Raw genomic sequence first — 17,076 nt, 5'->3', positions numbered from 1 at the left:
TAACACTGCAGTAATATAAAAATGCTACTAGCAATATCGGGGTTCATTGCCTGGATTGTCCTTGCTATCCGCTGGTAGAAAAGTGTGAGGTTGTAGAATATCACAAAACTACGGTCAAAAGGGAGGTCATTGAAGCTTCAGAGACTGCGAAGCTAGGTCCACCATGCGTAAGCACTCCATCCACCGCCATATCAAAAACGAACACGAGTGTCTTGTATCATCGTAGGGTATATTGCCTTATTTAACCGCGTTTTTCCATTTCTGGTTTATCAGAAGTGGTAAACACAGGCACTCTGAATAAAACTAGCAGTTGTTAGACAGCGCTGTGTCTCGTCTCTTCCTCCCTCGTATTTGTGCTGGTGCGCTACTTTTTTCCTAAAATACCCGCAGAGCATGCAGCCTCAAAATTTTACTGCGCAATGTGTAAAGTAGCTCAAGTATGTGCCTTGGGACAGGCGCAGAAGTTACGCCCTTTGCGAAGTTTTAGCATTATGAGTGTAGTAGAGTGCACAATAAAAGGTTGTTTTAAGAAATATTCGCCTCTTATTACAGCTCGCTGAATACGAAAGCGAAATATTTAACGAAATTGTCACACATCCTGCACCTACTAAGCACTGGTTAAAGCCACTTTTTTTAGGAATCAAAACACTCCGTAGTAACGAGACAGCCTTAAAAAAATATGTATATATACTTAGAATGTCGTTTGGCAATCGCAAGCAGGCTACTACGTTTTAGTTTCGACTACTGAATTCATTAACTAGAGGTCATTAGCAAACAGTGGTTCCTCGGAATAATTTTTCATCATTCACAAAGAACGCTCCAAGATCTTAGACCGTAATCTTCACTTTTTCTATACCAAATCTCAAGGTCGTTCAGCACTGAGCCTATAACTGAAAGCTCAAGCTGCGCTACAAACATCGCCGTCTTTATTCGCTAAGGTCGTTTGTCTGCGCAATCCAGGTACTGTGCATGTGCGAGTACCATCTGCACCTCGCCAAAGCTGTTTCAAGCAGAAATCTGGGCAAGTTGGCAAGAATACAATGCTTAGAAGAGGGCAGAAACACGGACAACAAAGATCATTTAAAGCATCTCAGTCGCCACATCAGCTTCCTTTACTCTGTCAGCAATGTACACACAATTAATTTTACGTTAGCAGTATTTTTGCAAGAATTCTACGCACATGTCTCGTTCACTTTATTGGCGTATGTCCGCGGTGTTCCTTCTGGTTATGTTACACAATTAATCCCACTGCGTCACCGTCGATAAACAGCGGGCAAAAACAGGGAACTGCGCAGAAATTTATGTTATAAGATAACCATTAGTTAAAAAATTAGCAATCAAAAAGGACATTTGCTAGAGCAACCAAACATGAAACATTGCTTAGGTAGGGTGAGAAAAAAAAAAACAGTTTTGTTGGGGTTTTCTAATGCCTTGGATAACTTAGCCCAACCTCTTCCAAGCTTCCATTAGAAAGCTTTTAATAAGGGTAAATGTGATTTGCACCTCCTTTCCAGCACGCTTTTAACGCATGAGTGAAAACTTCAATTGACTTCAGCGAAATGGCGCTAAATTGGCTGAAGCTGACATATATTTTAACTTTTCATGGCTGGTTCTTTCCCATCGGTTGAGAATAATGCCTGACAAAATGTACCGAAATTCCTTACCAATGACACCGCTTCAGTGGTTGCAAAAATATAAATAGTCCCGTTTGTGATGTATAATTCTTGAAGATAACTGTAGCTCGCACCTCAGAGCGGGTAACTTTATAGCCAGTAAACCAGTTATCCTTCAATTAGGCAATTTTAAAGAACCATTTTCTCATCGTCGTTTGTAGCACTGGTAAGATACGCCACTTCACACGTTCGCATGAATGTGTGAACGAAGAACATAAGCCACACCGGCGACTTCCGGAGTACGATGATCCTACCGTTCTTCATAAAAATTTACTTCCTTCCGAATATCTCTCTCACTTGGGAAGTGCTTGGCTCTTCACCAGCAGCACTACAAATTTCACAAGACAGCTGTTGAAACGCCACTCCGTTCCTAAAGTAAGATTTGAAAGTTTGAGTGGTTTCATAGTTGGTCACAGTGAAAACTACGATTCGTGCGAGCAGAAGATGCTTAATTTGCAATTTGTTTATTTTAAGTATATGTTTAAGCACAACAGATCTTGGTACTCTGCTAGTTGATTAGTTGTTTTTATTTTGCTGTAAATATTTGTTGGTGCAGAAACATCGAATGTGTAAACAGATTCCCAAATAATGCTAGTTGTGAAGCGACTCTGCCATGTACACCTCTTCTCATGACGATCATTGAAATAGAGCTATGAGTCCCTTTCCCCTTATAGTCTTTCAGAGGTGGCCAACACTTTTGCTAGCACAGCAAAATACGCTTTTTTTGACAACTTCTTTGCATCACGTTATGAGCCGCTAACGGGTATGGGCATAGAGCGCATGCAGGAAACATTAATTGCAACCAGATACGGCATTAGCAGTGTAACGAAGCCACATGTGACCTTCTTGAGAATATTTTGTCCGTCTTACCTGCAGACAGCAGAAGCACAGCGGCGGTCAGGACAGCGGTCTTCATTGTCCTGTTGGCAACACCAAGAACCGGTTACACACGAGGCTAGAAACGGAAATTTAATATGCGCACCGGATGCTCTCGAGATGCGTTCCGACGTCATATTCTAGCGAAAGGTTTCTAAAGCTGATATCAACAACAAGGAGTGCCGCGCTGCTGCATCCCATGTGTAAACTAAAAGTATGTAAAGCAGTTGGCAAGGAAATATTGGCAAATGCAAAGGGACATGCACACACAAAAGGTTTTTTTTTACATGAACTATTAACAAAATCGGGAAACCATTTTGACAGCTAAAATCTCATCTTCACAGTGGCCTGGTTCAACAATTTGATCCAGGTAGTTCTGGCCTTTTAGTGATCAGAAAAAGGGGGCCATTTACAAATTTTCCAGGCGTCGATACGCGACGCCAGTGCTCCAGTGCCACACAGACCACATTTCAAGGAGATGGCACATTTGTGATTGTACATAGCTTGTCTTGGTAACGGGCACTCTTGCTAGTATCTTGTAGCTGCGATGGAGCTGCCATCTTTACTTTGCATCGGGGGAAGGCGGCGCGTTTGAGACGTTTGCACCTGTTGTTCTACAGATAAACGAAAAAGAACATCCAAACACAAATAGCACATCTATATATAAAAAGAACGATTTTGTTTTTCCCACGTTCATCCAGATATTTCCTTCATCTCTATCTCGTAACCTTCCGTTTAATTACTCGTAACTGTTAAAATAAAATTCTACTCAAGTTCTACTCACTAGCTGGAACACTTCAATTTGGCCCCAGTGTGAAGTAGGGATGGCCCTTCAAGGAAAAGCAATTTTTACTGTGTAACACAACGGTGCGGATGTCAGGATGTGGTCAAGCCTTCTCTTGCATATTTGTGAGAAGCTTCTTTATTTAGTTAGGAAACTAGGAACAGCGGAAGGCAATTAATAAGCCCTTTACTGAGTAGAATCGAGTAGAATCGTGGTCACTGGTTAAGTCCGTAGTAGGGTGTTCACAGTGCCGCGGACAATGGGGTCCAACATAACAACGAAAGAACACATCTGAGGACACTGAATATAAACGTAGTCTAACAGCTCAGGCTTATTATAAGGTGGAAAGATAATAGTTCTTAAGTGTGAGCTTAGCTGAATCAACGCCCGGGGCAAGGTATAAAGAGCCAAATAAAAGTGATATACTTTCAAAGTTTTTAAAATCTATAAAATTTTGAACTAGTATGAAGAGGGACAGGTGCAATAAATATCAAGGTGTGTGGTGAGTGAAGATCCTGATGAAAAATGCGGCAAAATTGTTAAAAGAAGGATCAAAGGTTAAGTCGCTGTACTGAAAAGAATTGTTTATTGTGGTTGTTGTTCTTTTGTTCCGAAGTAATGTTTTTTCATCATATAGGCTGTATGTTTTGTAAGGACTTCAATGAACAGCATGCTGATGCATGTGGCGTGACGGTTTCGAAGAATGGAGGCTTTATGTATCGAGCGTGTGAATTTGTCGGGGTAGCTATGTAAGCTTAGGGCTTGCCTTAAGAGCACTTTTACCATGGAAATTTAAATTGAAGAATATTCCTGTCCCAAATGGTTTAAAATACTCAAGAATGCGCTTGAAATATATATTCCTGTTTATCTATGTAGGACCCTCCTTATGAAAGAGGCGGCAATGGCGTACGCCGTTTTTTTCTAGTAAACAATCCTATCAAGGAGGCTGCAGAAGACTGAAGGTAGAAATTTAGCAGGTCGAGGGACCTGCGGTCGCTGATGTCACAGACATTCTAAAAATGGAAGTTCGTGTTTAACTGCTTCATCAACCAAAACCTGCTCTCTTAGCAGCTAGCTGCTAGTTGGTAAAACAGAAAGCAGGCTACTACCTTGTTTTATGCATACTATTTCCAGGCTTCACTAATTCAGGTGACACTGCGGTCAGGGGACCAAGAAGGTGAACAGCGAATCAGGCTCGAATGGAATTCTGAAAAAATATACGTTAACCTCTCATTGTCTGTTGGTAAAGAAGTACCTCTTCTAATTGTCAACTCAGCTTTCATAAACACATTCATAAATAAATCAGGAAATAAGGTCTGTCATAACAGGGTCTCTTGAAAATTCTTAGTTTCTGAAATCTTCAGTTTATTCACCTTTGCTCAGCGGTGTCAGTTGCATCATGTGCATAAGTAGGGTGGTATATTAGGCGAAGTCATCGTTTTAAATATAGACTATGCGCTTGTTAAATATTACATTATTATGCTCCGGTAAGCGTTGCACTACATCGAGGGCGCTTTTGTTTCCAATGCTCTCTATATTGCAGTCATAAAAAAAATGACATCAATGACACAATAATTACTCTTCTACCTCGTCATCTTGTGAATATATTTGTCATACGTCGTTCTAAAGTGTATTTTTACTGCTACATTTAGGGAACAACTGAATGATGCGCCCGTGGGCCGCTTATGCAATGAGAAAACGCCATGGTTCCCAGCTCACCGACCCACCTTAGGCGTGGGCTGCATGGAGCCTTTTTGACTGCGTATACGTTCTGTGTACGTTCTGCGTATAAAACGCATTCGGCCGTACCATAGAAGTTGTTTCACCACGACCGTTTATCGCGCCCAGTTCTAGTGCCTGTAATGCTACAGGTACGGCGGCATGGCGGCGTTTGTTTTACTAGCAGGACTTATTTCCGGAGTATAAAGTCTCCATGCTGGCAAGGCTTAAGCGGCAGAGAGTGCACTATGGTATCGTCGTAGACTTTTTGCCTCCCACTGCATATATCCAACTATATCGCTACAAGTCGGATGCATATGAAGTGCGCTCCCCGCGCTGACTGCGAAAAGAAGTAACTTGTAATATGGTGTTCAGCTCGTTTTTTTTTATATCACAAAATGTGATATATGTTCGCGAAAACTTTTATGTTCGCGAAAACAATAAAGCAAAATGCTTTATTGTTTTCGCGAACATAAAAGTACGGTGCGTGCAAACAAGTGGCATTCAGTTATGATTTTGAAGTTTGGTTCACATAGCGTCAAGTAATAATGTAGATATGCCTTGAATAATTTAAAAACAAATTATCAGGTTTCCAGCACTTTAGTTTCAGCGTTGCTTTCCATAATCTATTGGGAAACCTTCGCCTGTCTATTTGGAGTATATAACTTCAGAGCATAATATATGGCATCAAAACAGAACGCGGAACTGGCAAACGTCCAGGAAACATCGCTGAAGAGTATGTATTCTAGAAAACAGGCGACCATACCGGTTTCTTTGGCCCACTGCCTACATTTGTCCCGATATTTACATATGCCCAATTGTCATGCACTTTAGAAATAATGTCACAGACTAAAAGCCAGGATAGCCAAATCAATTACAGAGAGTTTTTCTTAGTATTCTGATCACCATGGTTGTTTACTTCCTGCAAGAATGACTGCTGCGACAATTAATGTCTCGTTCCTCATTTTCAAGTGGTCTAATTTTACGTAATCAGCAAACGCTCCTTCGCAGCACGATGTAAGCGCTGAAGTTGCAGATTAAAACTGCAATCAAGCATATTTTTTTTCTCGTTGAAGAAAACAAGATAGCTTTGAAATTATTGTTTAATTGCTGTTTAATACCGATTCTTTGCATCAAATGGAATCAATATAGTGAAATATTTAGGTATGTTTTTACAAAATTACCAGCAGTTTTAAGTACATAGCCTACATACTCCCAACAGCAAGTCGTCCAAGGACACAGACTTGAAAGGAATCTCCGATCGCAACGCTTTTATGTCTGCAATTTAAAACATCCAAAAATCAGTCTTAGATATGGGTCGAAAATTCTGCCTACATCCTATGCAAAAAGGCAACAATTTCGTAGATGCTCGGCAACATTAATCCAAAAGCCTAATAGCTTCGTATGGATGAGGATATATTTAGAATAATAATTAGGGGGAAAAACGTTCATCGTACTTCTAGCCGACAATTTCAGCAACAGCACAATGGAGTAATTCTTATCTGACCTTCAGCACTCAAGAATGATTTTTTTGGTATTCATTTTTTCGTTCCGCGTAGACGATTTAGATGCGTCGATAATATATTGTACGCATGTGAATTTTCCTAGGAATGTTATTAGCGTGAAACGTTTTGCTTCATTTTGAGACTACAGGAACCTGATATATGTAATGGCATATAGTAAAAAATAATCCTGTTGCCAAAAAACGTTTACCTTAGTGTGTGAGCACCCCATAATGAAGGAGCGTTAAGAACGAAGTCGACACATACCCCATAAAAGCACAATACACATTAAGGACATGGGACAAGCGCTACATTGACGCCGGACGTCTCCAGAAGCGCAAATCAGAGGGCATGGCCTCAATCCAGTTAGATCCGCCTGCATTTTTCCGCCCTGCTTCATGCAGTTATAGGAAGTATTCCCTTGGACCCAGACGTGCTATCTTTTGGTACAACACGCAGCCAGGCCAAAATGAAACAGGCAACGATAAGCGGATTAAACACCCATGCAGAATCTTTAGCTGCTCATCATGCAGCATAAACTAGCGAATAGTGTTGCAAAGGCACATATTCTATAGCTCTATCTTAACCTACTTTTCATAGTTCGCAGTTATTTCTGCACTGGAGTCAGACAAATATTGTGTACTCGCGAGGAATGCTGCCTTAAGCGCAATAGCACTTATATAATATTTATTTCTGACACACGCGAAAGTGCATAAGACATAAATTAGATGCAGTTCTTTTTAAAGAAAAGTTTAATGGCAGACCATTGTTTTTTTTTTCCTCCGCTAATTTTTCTGAACGTTGCAGTAAGGGCGTCTTAATCAATTTTTAATGCATCGGTGCTCATAGCAAATGGTGTAAGCATAATGCTATAAGAATGAATGCATATAAAAGTATCTCAGCAGTCCCGGTCAGCCCACATACCATTGCAATTGGGATGTTTGAGTAACTCCATCATTGTAAGATAAAACCAGCAGTTTTAAGTGATTTGAACTAAGTTGAACGGGCAAAACTTTTACTGGGCGCTGGTGGAATCAACTTCGAAAAATTGTTTTTCAGCTGCCCTGATTACCTCTCCTGTTCAGAATTACAAGTGTGTCATGGTTGCTAGCTCGTATTGTATTTCCTTCAAGCTATGTTTAACAGCTTTTCAGAAAGTATCTTGAGGACCAGAAAGCGAGCGATACGCAAGTTCATTTCAAGGTAATATCTTGTTGTGCTCTAAAATACTGCACCAGCTTCTACCGCTAGAAAAACGACAAAGAACTTACATTGAAACCTTTCTAACCCCGCCGGCGTGGTGCAGTTGTTAAGGTGCTCGACTACTGTTCCCAAGGAAGTGAGATCGGATCCCGGCCTCGGCGGCTGTTTTTCGATGGAGGCGAAAAGCAAGGCGCACGTGTGCAGTGCGATGTCAGTGCACGTTAAAGAACCCCAGGTGGTCGAAATTTCCGGAGTCCCCCATTACGGCGTCTTTCATAGCCTGAGTCACTTTGGATTTTAAACCCAACACACACCGCCAAACCTTTCGAGGATGTGTGATTCTCCACATCGAATTGAACTCTCAACAAAATGTTGTCGAAGGCGGCAAAATTGTCTGTGAAATACAATACAAAGCGGTTTCATAATGCGAGCCCGGAAACAGTTTGTACTATATGCTATCAGCCGTCTATTTCGGTGCATTTTGGTTTGGAGGCGATATTTGTGATAATGTTGCTTGTCTGAATACAAGCGTTATACCGTGATGGAAATGAAACGAATAGATAGACGAAAAAATAAACAGACATGAAAGTTCACCAAGCTGTCCTCTGTCCTGAAAATGAAGTAATACTGTCTAGTGGGTGGCATTGCAAAACGGAAAACGAAGCTCGTGTGTGCCTCGTCTCTCGTGTACTGGCTTTCGACTTCCTCTGCTGTTGTAACTCTAAAGAATACTTAAAAGTTTACCAAACAGCTTACATTAAAGACTAAGTTTCCAGTAAACTTGGTCTTTAACCTCAATGACTCGTGCGAAGCAGCTCCTTTTTTACTTGACATGAGTAAATGATGTTCATAAACTTCCTAGACTTGAAACATTTCAGAATGAGGACATTGGTAACACGTCGAAAGTTGATCCATTCAAACTCGCAAGCATGTAGCGTACTCTGGAACTACAACCCCTCTTTTTTTTTTTTTTGAGAAGCTAACGCTTTGCTCGTCATATCAAAAATATGGAGTACTTACGCCACACCTACGTCCCGTACCAGTATTCGCTACACCGCATGCTCAAAGGTACGTTCGCGCTTCGGTATTTGTCCCTGCGAATGGCACTTTCATCCATATGTTTTAAGCCTCGTTGGTTATTCTAACAATGCTTAGTAGAATTCCTGGCCATGGTACTGAGCATTTTCTTGTGCATTATTGATTTACACGGAGAGATGTAGATATGTGTCGGCTATAAATGCCCATGGCCGCTAATGGGGCCACGATATTACAGTTTGTTCTTATGGTGCTCGACGAGGATGGAATAATATTGGGTGTCTGTTTTTACATGATTGCAAACGCTACGAAACCGAGGAGGCGACATGGAAAGCTTCGTACTGTAGAATTTGGGAAACATTTTGGTGGTGAATAGCCTGCTATGCCTTGAGTACTACATCGCAGGCATGCATGCATGCATGCTGCCACAAGCTTTGGTGTCACACATATGCATGGGACAAGCGCTGAAAATAAATTTTGTCAGTAAACGAGCACAATATTATATGAGCAGAGGATGAAGTGCGAGACTCCCAGAACACGACGACGCTGAGGGTGGCGAGTTCTCCACTGTCGTCAACGTTAGTTGTGAGGACAGCTATCGGACTGTGGATATTCCCTCGTAACAATATGATCAACATCAGCGGCAGGTAAAACCTGGCCCAGCAGCCAAGCGTTCTCCTTCATCAAGTGTCGAAGGTTATTGGGAACATAAAGCTCTATATGATGCTGCAGTGATTAGTATGTAGCATGTCACTTCAGCTTCCTCCTCTGGTGCATGCGAAGGGGATATTTAACCCGGCTTTTACGCGTACGTCTCGCGGCTACTTTGCCCGCTTATGTGAGCTGATTTTCTCCTCTCAAGACTCTTTTGTATAATCGACCTCACTTCACCGTCGAAGTGGGCATAATGCTATCGGCAGAAAACGCAGTACTCTTGTATGACTTTAGCTGTCATCGGCACTTCGCCTATAGGCGCGAAGCGCGACTTCCAACTCTCTTTCTATCACGCCTTTTCTGTGCATGGAGTTGATACTAACCCAGTAGGTACCAGCCTAAAAGCCTTTGCATTTTCCTTCTGTTTTAACGTGGCGCTGCTGCGTGCCGCAAAATTTGTATTCCGAGGATTACGCGTATTTTGTATTGGCCGTTTTCCTAAACCGTGGGAAAAAATAAAAGCAACTTAGCAACCTATAAAATACATAAAGAATGCTTACTAAAACTGCAATGATAAGCGGCATTCTTTATTTTTCCTCTTTATCGTCCACATTATCAGCTTTGTATTATTTGCTTATGTCACCTGCTGCAGTGCCATCTAACATATTCGCAGAGCGCTACAAGCCGCCGATGCAAAATCTCTTATTCGCAAGCATGCATTTCGGAGAGCGTGTGCCGTACTGCCCCCCAAAAAATCCAATATAGTTCGCGTAATTCACGATGAACTCATTTAAGTAACATTTATGGAAATTTCTAGAGATTAATTTATTTGTGTAAGCAGAAGTATGCCGACATCCCATGCGGCCATCTACAGATAACCTGGTGCGTAAAACGCTGGTGGCTGACAGATGCGTGGCTGCAGGGCACAAGTACATAACCGATGTGTTCGGATTATGTTCTTTATCTTTTATTTAATCGCATAGTCGGGGCGGATAGCGTAATGTACCAGCCAGAATTTGGTGGCCATGAGGGGAAGACATAGCTTCTGAAGGAATTCTTGCAAAAAACATGTCGTCTTACTATCACGCCTTCCTCGGCAAACTAGGCACAGTATTTTAAAGCAGAATATTCTCTATTCCGGTCGTTTTGGTTCAGCTTCGCGTTCACGCTACACTTGAGTAAAATAACAAAACATTCATTCGGGTCTGCTTTACAAACCTTATATTCATATTACCCAGAATGAGTGTTAATATGTGAGTGGTAGCATTTCATTACAAATTGAGCGAATTCATACAGCTGTCGGTTTCCTAATTTTTATGGCTGCTATTACATCTTGAAAATATTTAATATTGTAGAATCACCCAAGAATCAGGCTCGTTATAATAAATCCCAAAATTTTCTTAGCTCATTTGTGTACATTGTTCTAGACAAAACAATTGATATTTCAGCGGCGATCAAAATCTCTTTCCTTAAAAAAAGCACCTACTGCTCACTACAGAGTGCCCAATGCTGCATATTATCACACACATCACCTATGAACTGGAGCACTGCTAGGACGACTGTGAAGTTCTTCATTTCATTTGTCTCCACAACAGTACGCCAATACCTGCTCCGTAAAGTGGACCGCAGAGCTTTTATTTTCGAGTACCTTACGCTTCGGGCAAATGACTACTAACCCAGAGTCCCCCCATACGATCTTCCTGCGATAAGTAAACATGTTCTTACACCTTCGTAGAGCACGCTCTTTTATTCAGCTTCTCGGAAATCTCTATAGCGTGAACATACCACAAATCTGAGACTGGATATACCGTGCGTGCATTTCCTGCCGGGGAGTAATCGCGCCGATGGATCAAATAAAACATGGTCGCAGCCTTTAACGCGTCGCTTTTTTAGAGGACTATACACCCCCCCCCCCCCGCATGTGGCGAGAAAGAAGTTAAACTATCAGCGTCCGCTACCATTGTCTGTTAAGGATAGTCCAACAATAATAATGGCTTCGAATATTTCTGGGCTACATTATAAACCATAACATTCCGTAGCCCCTGCTGCCACTACTGAGCTCTTTTTCCCTCTGCGTACGCTTAACTAAGTGTAACTTTATTTAATAATTGCAATGTCATCAAATTGAATAGGAAGAGAGAAGGCTAAGAAGTCCTAGGATTCACTGGGAAATAAGCATATTGTTGTCGATTTTTTTTACACACGCTGAAGGAACTCACATATCGACATCTGCACACAATCAAGGCAACTTGATATGCGAATTACTTATTGTTGCACACTGCAACATTTTTATGGTTAGCAAGTGCGCAAAATTATCTTATCAAAAAGGGAAATTAACACTCGAGGAATTGAAGTAAATATTGTGAGCCCTCCATGGATCTTCTTTCATTTGTACATACCATGATCTTCTTGTTCCTCTTGTACATACCATCATCATCGTCCCGCGGCGCCAGCTCCGGCGCGCGCTTGGGTTTTTCTCCATCAGATTAAACGCTGACACGGCATACCTTACCTTGCCTTCACGACCTTGCCGTCTGGACCTGGCCTTCTTTCATAATATATAAAACAGTTGCTCTGGATGTAATGCAAACTATTTAGAGAAAAGCTACACTACCGAGGAACGCTGAAAAACTCTCTTGTCACCTGTCGCATTCACAATATTAGGAAGGCCTCTAAAAAGGTAATCGCTGCTGAATCAGAACATAGATGCTGCTAAGAGAAACCACCTCAGTCACTGCGCATGTCCGTGAACCCCATACACCACTCCTGTCGGAAATAATATTTCGAGATAAGTACTTTTTATATTGTTTTGGTACCAAAGTGTTTAGATTGATGTGGAGGTCTTCTTTTGCATTTCTATATGCCGTGACCATATCATTATTTATTAAAGGAGCATGGTTGTAGGCCAGTGGCTGTCACATCATAAAGAACCGCAGAAACGACAGGACAGAGGTAAGGAGATAACATTCAACATGGAGAATAAGCAGTCAAGGTACCGCCCTGTGTTGTCACCTTGCATCTGTCCGGACATTTCGTCGGTTTTATTCCTACGAATATGCAGAATCAATATGCAGAAGACTAAGGTAATGTTCAACAGCCTCGGGAAGGAACAGCAGTTTACATTAGGTAGCGAAGTACTGGAAGTAGTAGGCGAATATGTCTACTTAGGACAGGTAGTAACCGCAGATCCGGACCATGAAAAGCAAATAACAAGAAGAATAAGATTGGGATTGATCGCATTTGGCAAGCATTCGCAGATTATGACTAGCAGCTTACCGGTATCGCTCAAGAGGAAAGTATACAAAGTTGCATCTTACCTGTACTCACCTAGGGGCTGAAACGTGGAGGCTAACCAAGAAGGTTCTACTTAATTTGAGGACAACCCAGAGGACTATGGAACGAAAAATGGTAGGGGTAACATTAAGAGATAGGAAGCGTGCAGAGTGGGTCAGAGAAATCTCAAGTTACAGATATTCTAGTGGAAATTAAGAAGAAGAAATGGGCATGGGTAGGACATGTAGCGCGAAGAGAGGATAGATAACTGATGGTCGCTTAGGATAAACTGGATACCAAGGAAGAGGAAGCTCAACAGGGGGCGGCAGAAAGTTATGTGAGCGGATGAGGTGAAGACGTTTGCAGATCGCGAGTGGATGCAGCTAGCACAAGACGGGGTTAATTAGAGGAATATGGGAGAGGTCTTCGCCTTGCAGTGTATATAGTCAGGATGCTGCTGCTGCTGCTGCTGATGATGATGATGCGGAGGAGGAGGAGGAGGAGGAGGAGGAGGAGGAAAGGTGGTGCGTTCAGGTCCCAGTAGAGGTCGTGGGTTCGAGTTCGAAAGTAGGTCAAGAACTCTAGTTCGTTGCGCGAGTCACTATTACCTATTGGTTGTCCTGAGAGTCTCAATTTAGAAGAGACAAGCTTTTAATAGACAGCTGAACACAATAAATACCTACACTGCTGCTGCACCTAAAATTGATGCAGTCAGTATGTGGTCTGTACACCGGCACCCTGCACCCTGCACAACAGATAGCACATATGCCACCCGCCTGGGGCTCATTTCTCTACGCTGAGTTGCTTGTCATATTGTGAGCCATGAACACCATTGCAGCAGCTACAGATATTGGAGATACTAAAAATGGCTATCGAATTGTAACCGACTATACGCAGCGATCGCAGAGCTGATGGCACGAACGAAACAAGGCATGCTGACTAACGACATCAAAATTAAAAAGCGGTTTAGGCGAATGCGAGAAATTGGAAACTTCAAATTGTGTGTAGATACCAGTTCATTGGGCACGAATGTGTGAAACGGCTCTGCGCACAGAACCACCATGCAAACGGGTGGGGGGGCAGGTTCAACGACCATAAGAAAAAAAAGCATTTCATGCGTCAGTGTTTTGGTTGCTGTTGGCTCTCATTGCGTAAGTAAGTTATTATTAATATTTATCACCTTGCTTAATGCGAACCTCGTGATGAGTCATTTTTTCTCATCATTCCCAGTTTGCATGTACAAACTGAAAAAAAGATTGATTGATTAGTGTTTTCTTTGGCTGCAATAACTCTTTTGTTCATGTGTGTCGTAGCAAAGCACCACGTTTCCCTGCCCTTGTCGGTTGTCAGTACCGAGTTCAACGTGTCGAAGCCATACGAGGCCGCAGAACATTTGCATTTCGCCTGCGTTTAAATGGAGCCGTTGTGGCTGCATTTCAGTGCTGCTTTCTGGCAGCTGAGCACAAAGTACCATCATACACTGAAGCAGATCAATGGCTGTCATGAAATATCAACGCTTTAGATTTTCTAGCTACTATAATTCTAATTTATATAATGCTTTCACAATGCCGTGAGCTTCCGGCTCGATAGGGGTTCTTTCCCTGCCACTTCACTGACATTAAAGCGTGTACATCACATGTTTCTTATAATGATGCCTCTAAATGGTAGACAAAACGTCTTTGCTATAGTCGTCCTTCAGATGTTTGAGTGGAGCGCAGATTAGTACATCTATCTCCCTTAAAATATCCGTATGATGCTTTGAGGGTTTTGGTCCTTGCGCGCTATAAAATCAACCTAATTAAATGAAGTCTAAAAGCTGGTTGCACTTTGTTCCTCTCCGAGTCTGTCTTCGTATCGTTGACATGCAAGGGATCGGTTTCAGCAGTCTTGTTCTTTGTTTTCATCAGTGAGTCAGAATTTGCGTACATAGGAGCAAGGATATCAGTTAGATTATAGGCAGCGTTTGATCTGCGAGAATCAAGAAAAGGGAAGAGATATTTCCTGAAAATCATCACACAGATATCAGAAAAAGGAAATATGTCTGGTCCAAAACAGCCCTTTATATATCTTTTATAAAATGCACCTCCTCTTCCAGGAAGTATGCTGCCACACGCCTGCAAGGGGTAAAAGGAAGTTCACGTGAAAAAGGAAAAGCACAATCTGTAGATGAGCTACAGATCGAAATGAGCAAGGCGCTAGTTTGGGATTGCTAGGCTTTACGGTAGGTGCAGTCAACATCATTACAGGTGGGAACTTGTGTAAGCCCACTGGTTTTCAAGCAAGTATATTAGAGAGCAATCGTTTGCTGGAAAATTTCACAATCATTTATTCTGTCGGGGATAATCAATTTATTCCATTTTTTCTTTCAGTGTTACCAGGACCGGGCGGAACCTCCACTCTGAGGGAGCGACGCTATCACCACGCAGTGAATATATTCGTGCATCGTTTATATTTCGGGAATAGACGCTGCGAAAGTACTGTGTTGCACTTCTCGTGATGCAGCGGCCGCAGGATATTCATGGGGCGGACGTGTAGGGAGGCGGAGTTTGTGTTAAAGCTTACTTAGTAAAGTCTGACGACAAATATTTCGAACACACGTCTGCAGCTAAGGCACCATTACTTACAATCCTGACTTTAAACGAGCCTACTTGAATGTTAACGGCTGCATCACGTTTAACCTGAGGTTGCAAACACGAACCACTAGTTCCTTCTTAATGACATTAAAGGTAGCTCTACTGGCCCGTTCTGCACTGGACACGCTTCAGGCGCATTCACTGCAATTAGGACTAAATTACAGTTATGCCATAAATCGGACTGATCCGCTCCGCACTCTAATGTGAGACGTAGATTACCTGATACTGCCTTAGACATCGTCGAATCGAAAGACGAGATAGCTACCTTTGTGAGTTTTCAAGACGTCATGCAGGCCATGTCTATATATGTTACCTTGCACAAGGGCCTCACATCCACAGTGCACATGCTATGCAACGCCGCATTGTTTGCTACTTCTCCGTTATAGCACCAGTTCCTTTTTCTGAGCCAATGTAGCAAAGTGTCGCATACTCGCCTTTAAAGCGCTGGCCTGTCCTTCTCTTCTCTTCCAATCTTTTTATTTCGCTATCATTAGCGAAAGAGGCGCCTGAATCTATGTACCTTTTTTACGTGAACTATATTATACATATTTGGCATATCTAAAATAGGGAGCATTTGGCGCATCTCGGAATAGCTTCAAATCCTGCTGGCCGTCGTGTTGCGAGCCCACTACCAATTATAACTGTTAACGTGGATGCTCCATAGTACGACATGTTCTCTCTCTGCTTCCTTGCAAAAGCTTTCAAACTAGGAAGATATTTTTTTTTGTACCACGTAATTGGAATTGTTCCATATCCCAAATACATCATAGGTATCCTTTCCTGAGTGTCACCAGGCAGATCGTACTTTTATTTCGTTGGAAATGTCTGGAGCGACGGTTTATATAATAACGCCACATAAGGATTCCGTTCACGTATCCCACGCTCCTAGAGTTTATCACTTTTATTAGGCGACAGCCTTCTGTGTCTAAAAAGGGTGAGTGAATTGCACGTAAATTCGGTGATTCTTATAGCCTCATAAAATCTCAGTATTTTATTTCTGCCCTCAAGCTCATGTTGAGCTAGCGTAATTCTTTCTCCGTCTCGATCGTTGAGTGGCTAACCGTTCTACTGCACGGTTCGTGCAAGTAACAAATGCCTTATGAAGCGAAATTGCTCCTTATGTTCCTAGCTACTTACCCGAAACACAGATGCTTTTACCGCTCCTGAATCAACTCACTGTTTCTTCTCTATGAAAAGGTTCAGTTTTCTGGGAATGTGTTTTTTTTTTCTCACAATCATCTAAGCCAATCATAGAAAATATGTGCTAAATGACATTTCCTAATATTTGGTACCTTTAATCATATTCATATATAGCTATTGCCGCAACTCTTGTGGTGAGCCTCCATGCGGAAGCTGCTACCAGCATAACGAAGAGTGCTGGTTGGTTGGTTTATGGGGTTTAACGTTCCAAAGCAACTCAGGCTATGAGAGACGCCGTAGTGGAGGACTCCGGAAATTTCTACCACCTGGGGTTCTTTAACGTGCACTGACATCGCACAGCACACGGGCGCCTTGCTTTTCGCCTCCATCGAAAAGTGGCCGCCGAGGCCGGGATTCGGCGGCCACTTTTCGATGGAGGAATACATAGGACATGGTAGCTGAGCAGCCCGTTAAGAGGTGGTTCTTCGATGACGCGTCAAGCTGAGTGTATGACGCATGCGGTTCCTGCAAATTTAGTCCAAAGTGTGCAGGATGATGCGACGCGCTTACATTAGAATTGTTGT

The 17,076-nt window shown here is 42.3% G+C and overlaps 1 long non-coding RNA gene across 2 annotated transcripts in view; it reads left to right on the top strand.

Annotated features, from left to right (window-relative positions):
* Positions 1-15,145, top strand: part of LOC146208451 (uncharacterized) — a 138,407-nt gene extending 123,262 nt beyond the window's left edge. For both annotated transcript variants that reach the window (XR_014704989.1, XR_014704988.1), the window contains one exon: positions 15,089-15,145. This is a non-coding gene — a long non-coding RNA (uncharacterized LOC146208451). The remainder of the gene's footprint in view (positions 1-15,088) is intronic.
* The last annotated feature ends 1,931 nt before the right edge of the window (positions 15,146-17,076 follow it).

Source organism: Amblyomma maculatum, chromosome 1 (genome assembly GCF_055883805.1).
Source record: "Amblyomma maculatum isolate TAMU_Amacu chromosome 1, ASM5588380v1, whole genome shotgun sequence".
Classification (NCBI taxonomy): Eukaryota; Metazoa; Arthropoda; class Arachnida; order Ixodida; family Ixodidae; genus Amblyomma; species Amblyomma maculatum.
This window is presented reverse-complemented; position numbering and strand designations above follow the sequence as displayed.